The 6,408-nt window shown below is 45.3% G+C and overlaps 1 long non-coding RNA gene across 1 annotated transcript; it reads left to right on the top strand.

Annotated features, from left to right (window-relative positions):
• The first annotated feature begins 86 nt into the window (after positions 1–86).
• LOC147584679 (uncharacterized) lies at positions 87–5,731 on the top strand. The gene is made up of 3 exons (XR_015255784.1): positions 87–310; positions 3,299–3,378; positions 5,367–5,731. It is a non-coding gene; the product is annotated as an uncharacterized LOC147584679 (long non-coding RNA).
• The last annotated feature ends 677 nt before the right edge of the window (positions 5,732–6,408 follow it).

Here is a 6,408-nt window from a genome sequence, read left to right as displayed (position 1 = left end):
ACTTCCCGGGTGGGAGGGGCGTGTAAGAGTGGAAGCGCAGGCCCGGGGGCTGCAGTGTTGGAGGAGGAGGTCATCCAGAGGACGTGACCGCTGGTTGACCCAGAGCTGGATTGGTAATCAGAAGTTCCCCACCCTTCCGCTCTCCGTGGAATGTACCTTCCGCCCACCAGTTCCACGGCGGGATCGCTTTTCGAGGGCACAGCCTTGAGGGCACAACGTGTTGTTTAGACCGTCTAGATGGTATACGTGGCTGAACCCAGTTAAGGCCTCTATAAACGGTCTGGTCTTACGGCTGCTGAAGACAAGCCTCGTAAGTAGGCTTATTTTAAAACTGCCCTCCTTGCTTTTTTAAAAACTGCCGCCTAGCAGCCTGGAAGGGTCTGCCTCTTTCTTCCATCTCTCCTCCCTCCCTCCACCAGGCCAGTTTCAAATTTCAGCGCGGAAGCCCCCACCCTAGGAGAGTCGTAGGTGGAGGCAGGAAGTAGAATAGGAGTGACCAGGGGCAGGGGGAGAGGGAATGGGCCGTTACTGCTTAATGGGTGCACGGTTTCGGTTTGGGGTGATGAAAAAGCCCTGGAGATGGATGGTGCTGATCACTGCACATTATTGTGAATGTACTCAATGCCATTGAGCTGTACAGTTAAATATGGCTAAAATGGTAAATTTTATGTTAGGTCTCTTTTGCCGCAATAAAAGAAAAAACCCCTAAGGGCGCCTGGGTGGTTCGGTCGGTTAAGCGCCAGACTCTTGGTTTTGGCTCAGGTCATGGTCTCCCGGTTCATGGGTTGGAGCCCCGCGTGGGGCTCTGTGCTAACAGTGTGGAGCCTGCTTGGAATTCTCTCTCCCTTCTGTCTCTGCCCCTCCCCTGTTTGCGCGCGCGCTCTCTCTCAAACATTAAAAACAAAACAAAACAAAACATAGACTTTGTATTAATTGAGTGAAAAATCACTAAGGCGGTCACATCATACTTGCAGTCTTACAGACTGCACCTTTACCACTGGGCCTCTGAGACAGTCTTGCCAGAGCTGAAGGTCCTGCAAGATCTTTCAGGAACTTAACTCTTTCTACTTCTCAATTTACCCCTCTCTCAGAGAGACTCAGAATCAGGCCTGCGCTGTGTAACACATACCAACCCTCATTCTGTATCTCTTCCCTTCTCCGGAGCTTCGGTGCACTGAAAACATAACTTCTGACTCCTTCTTTAGCTACAGTTCCGGTCGGTACCCTCACTGGATAAGCCTGGAGACCGCATGCCCATCAGTTCAAGTAAATAGGGGCCCACAGGGACAGGGGAATTGCTTCCTGATTTAGGATACCAGTTTCAGCCCGGAAGTATCTACTAGTGTAAGATATATTATATATTATAGTATAAGATAGATCATATTATTCTGAAATGAACTTTTTACTTTGTGTTTAATCCCCTTACAGGAAGCTGGTGGAAGGGAGAGGCCATGTCTTGACTGTGTATGTTCCTAGGGCCTAACTCTGTGCCAGACACATAGGAGTAGGTATTCAGGAAATTTGTGCAGTTAAATTAGGGATCTTCAAGTCAATTAAACCAGTTAAACTAACATTTAGTAAGTACCTGTATTAGTCATCTATTGCTGTGTAATAAATAACCCCAGATTTTATGGTTTAAAATGCTAATAATCATACGCTACTATTTACAGTTTTGCTGAATCAGAAATTCAGGGTTAGCACAGGAAAGAGGGCTCCACGAGGACTAGGTCCACAGGCAGATGACTTGAAGTCTGGGGACTGGAATCATCTGAAGTCGCATTCACTCCCATGTCTAGTGCTTGATGTTGGTGTGAGCATGTCTGGCCTCTCCACGTGGCCTGGGCTGCTTCCCAATATGGTGGCTGAGAATCAAGGGTAAGCATCCTAAAAGAGAGAGAAGCTGAAGCCATATGTTGCCTTGTCTGACTCAGAAGTTACACGGCATCATTTTTGCAACTTTTGGAACAGTTGCAAGGTATGCCTAGATTCAAGAAAAGGAAACAGACCCTAGTGGAGGTGTGTCAGTCTCACTTGGTAAGAACATGTGGGAGGGGTCAGGTTAACTGTGGCCATCTTTAGAAAATACATTTGCCGGGCGCCTGGGTGGCGCAGTCGGTTAAGCGTCCGACTTCAGCCGGGTCACGATCTCGCGGTCTGTGAGTTCGAGCCCCGCGTCAGGCTCTGGGCTGATGCCTCAGAGCCTGGAGCCTGTTTCCGATTCTGTGTCTCCCTCTCTCTCTGCCCCTCCCCCGTTCATGCTCTGTCTCTCTCTGTCCCAAAAATAAATAAACGTTGAAAAAAAAAATACATTTGCCACAGAGCTTGTAATGTGTCAGGGACTGTGTCAATGCCTTTCTCTAGGCTTTTTTTTTTTATGTTTATTTTTGAGAGAGAGAGACAGAGAGACAGAGTGCTAGTGGGGGAGGGGCAAAGAGAGAGAGACACACACAAACACACACGAAGAATCCGAAGCAGGCTCCAGGCTCCGAATTGTCAGCACAGAGCTGGACGTGGGCCTTGAACTCACGAACTGCAAGAGCAGGACCTGAGCCGAAGTCAGATGCTTAATTGACTGAGCCACTCAGGCACCCCTCTAGGCTTTTCTTTAGAATATCTATTTAAGTTCTTTTAGATGATTAAATAGTGATCAATGAAAGCAACATTCTTTTGCTCTCGTTCTTCTACTTCGTGTTCTCTTAAGTCTAAAAATGCAGAATATAATTGGTCATCGTTTTCATTATTCAAGGTTGATTTACTTATTAACTTGGTTTTTTGGTGAGTATTTATTGAGCACTCACTGCCAGGAAATAATGTTTGGTGATAAGGGGAGAGGTGCACAACACAGAAGTGGTTTCTGCCCACGTAAAGACTGTGGTCTGGTTGGTGATGGAAGAAAGCCTTGTACCATCATTTTATCCATGTGCAGAATGAAGACTGAGTCAGATAATAGACTCATAGATCGACAAGGGTATCATCAGGGCCACCATTCTTAGTAGGCCATGTTGACCAGATAGCTGACCATTCTAATTGTAAAGCTATCCAGGATATAAAAAAGGAAATTTCTGATGATAAAACCTGATGGCAATTCAAGCTCAATTCTCTCTTGTCTGGTTTTCTGTCAAGCCACAGAAGTGGTTAGTTCTCTCCTTATAAAAACTTGTTATATATTAAGTAATTATTATCAAGTCACTTAACAGCTCTTCCCTTTTCTAGCTAAACTTCCTCAATTTTTAAACTTTTCCTCATGGGGCCATTGTTTATTCTGTAATCATTTTATTATTTTGTCTCGTTTCTGTAGGGAATCTCAAACTGTATTTTGAGTAAAGCCAAGAAGCCACGGGAGTGAAAGAATAACGTGTGGGCTCCAAATGCATTTCTGTGAGTACACACTGATAACACTGACTTTTAATGCGACACCAGCTTGTAGCTTAGAGTTCACGGACTCTTCTTTTCCTCTTCTTTGCAATGTGAGTTCCAAATCACATTTGTAACCTTGCTGTAGTTTCTGCTTTGTTCTTAAATGACCATGTTTACCACCACCATTGGAATTAACACTTTACCAACTGAAATAGGGTCTGGGATTTTATTTTCTTATTTTGATACCTTAAATAGTTTAGCTTTTTCTCTGACCTAGGGTTGAATGTTTGAATCTAATACGTTTAGACAAACCAGTTCTAAACACCCCTGAACCTGGTTTCTTTCATTCTGCAAATATTTATTGAGTACCTACTATGTGCCAGGTGGTGTGCAATGCACTAGGGGGTCAAATGCCCAGCAAAAGCTGACATGGTGCTTGCGTTCTCAGAATCTAGTGCTTGCCAAGGGAACTAGATGTTGATTGAATTGCAGACCAAGAAGATGCCTGCTTAACAAGAGGTAGAACTGTGTGCTCTTATAGAAAGTTGTGAGTTGGAGCTCAGAGCCTGATATTTTAGTTAAATAAACTTTTAATATTTGAACAGTTTTAGATCTACAGAAAAATTGAGAAGATACTACAGAGCGGTCCCGTATACCCAGTGCGGTTTCCCTATTATTAACATTTTACATTAGTATGATCTGTTACAATTAATGCACCAGCATTGGTACATTTTCATTCAAGTCCATAATTTATTCAGGTTTCCTTAGTTTTCACCTACTGTCCCTTTTCTGTTCCAGCATCCCGTGTACCACATTACGTTTAGTAACCGTGTCTCCTTAGGCTTCCATAGGCTGTGATCGTTTCTCAAATTTTCCTTGTCTTTGATGACCTGGAAAATTTTGAGGGACACTGGTCAGGTGTTTGTAGAGTGCCCCTCAGCTGGGATTTGTCCAGTGTCTTTCTCATGATTAGACTGGGGTTATGGGTTTTGGGGAGGAAGTCTATGGAGGTAAAGTTCCATTCTCATCACATCAGATCTAGGGTACGTGCTATCAACATGACTTATAAGTTGATATTGACCTTGACCGCTTGTCTGCGGTTGTGTTTATTAGGTTCTTCATTGTGAAGTTATGCTCACAGTTCCATGGCAGCTTCTTTGGAAAGAAGTCGCTATGCACAGCCCACACTCAAGGAGTGGGGAGTTGTGCTCCACCTCCTTGAGCGCAGAGCGTCTCGGTGGATTATTTGGAATTTTTCTGCATGACAGATTTGTCATTCCTCCTCCAGAAAGTTTATTTTATAATAGCTAGCTTTGTTGTTGGTTAGCCACGTGACCTCTGGCAAGTCGCTTTGCCTCGATGAGTTTGTTTCCTTATCTTAAAAATCTGTCTTCTTCACATAGAGTTTTGAGACATGGTAGGCCAAAATGCTTTGTGCTTTATGAACTGTGACTATAGGAAGGACTTGATGATTGTTTCTCCTACGTCAGCTTTCTTGTCCCCCCTGGGACAGCCTTTCCTGAAGGTTATCTACGCGTGCTTTCTGCCTAGCTGTCAGTGGAATGGCCACTGGTGGAGGGGGATCTGAGGCCTCAGGGGGCAGTTGCTGGCTCTGGAGGGACCCACAGATCCCAGTAGGGAGTCCTGCATTGCTTTCCATTTCTTCTCTTCCTGCCAGGAAAGTTCCTCATCTGGGGTGATTGCTGTGGTTAAGATTACCCAATATCGCTGTTTTAAGGCTGCTAACCAGGTCAGAGGGATGAGGAAGAGAAGGGCTTTTTCTAATCAGGTGACACGAAGAGAGCCCAGAGCATTTTGGTCCAAGGATTTCAGTACCCCTTGCCTACTCTTTCCTCTCTTTGCTTCTCTCTCAGTCTCTCTCAGGAGTATTTTTGGTTTCAGTTTTGTGCAAGTTCCTAACACAGTTGCAGGTTGTGATTAGGATGATTGTCTTTATACAAGACACTTGAAAGTCAGGTTCAAACACAGCACATGCACGTTCTTTGCAGAAGATGTCAAGCTTGTTGACTGGAAGCCTGCCTGCCAGAACAAGATCCTTCTGCGAACACCAGAAACAATCTGCTATTGTCTCCTGGGATGAAACGGTGCCAATAAAGAATGAAAACTCTGAGCCAAGAGGAGGAATACCGCATTAACTGCTTCACCACTAAAAGTAATTATGGGAAGGGAGAGACGGGGTAAAACCCTCTCCTTTGTTTTTAGCTTGCAAGGACACACAGAGCACAGATGTGACCAGAGCAAAGCCCGCCGTGTGTCTTGGCCCAGTGGAGAGAATGGTCACTCCTGTGTGTGCACTGATCAGGGTCAGAGCCCCTGCCTGCCTTCTGAGCACACTTGATGCTGCCGGTGGAGAAAGCCGGGCACCCCCTTAGTTTCCTTTCTGCTTGGTTGTCTTGGTTCCAGAAGCTGTTACCACAGGGACAGGCCTGTGCTGGGGCTTAGGGGGAGGGTGGGGGGAGTGTGCATAGCTTTAAGGGCACCTTAAAAGAAGAGGATAAAATGCAGTATCCATGGAGGGAATCTGGGAAGAAGAAACGAGAGGGAAAAGACCAAAGAAAATAAATTGAATTAGGTAATGGGGAGGCTTATCTTGTTTTTTTTTCTAATTGTTTTATTAATTTTTTTAAATGTTTATTTTTTTTTAATTTTTTAATTTTTTTTTATTTTTTCAACATTTATTTATTTTTGGGACAGAGAGAGACAGAGCATGAACGGGGGAGGGGCAGAGAGAGAGGGAGACACAGAATCGGAAACAGGCTCCAGGCTCTGAGCCTTCAGCCCAGAGCCTGACGCGGGGCTCGAACTCACGGACCGCGAGATCGTGACCTGGCTGAAGTCGGACGCTTAACCGACTGCGCCACCCAGGCGCCCCTTAAATGTTTATTTTTGAGAGACAGAGAAGAGAGACAGAGCACAAGTGGGGGAGGGGCAGAGAGAGAGGGAGACACAGAATCCAAAGCAGGCTCCAGGCTATGAGCTGTTAGCCCAGAGCCTGACGCGGGGCTCAAACCCATGAACTGTGAGATGGTG

This window comes from Puma concolor, chromosome A1 (assembly GCF_028749965.1).
Source record: "Puma concolor isolate L17-30 chromosome A1, mPumCon1.1.hap2, whole genome shotgun sequence".
Classification (NCBI taxonomy): Eukaryota; Metazoa; Chordata; class Mammalia; order Carnivora; family Felidae; genus Puma; species Puma concolor.
Note: the sequence above shows the minus strand (reverse complement) of the source record. Positions and strands in the feature narration are given on the sequence as shown.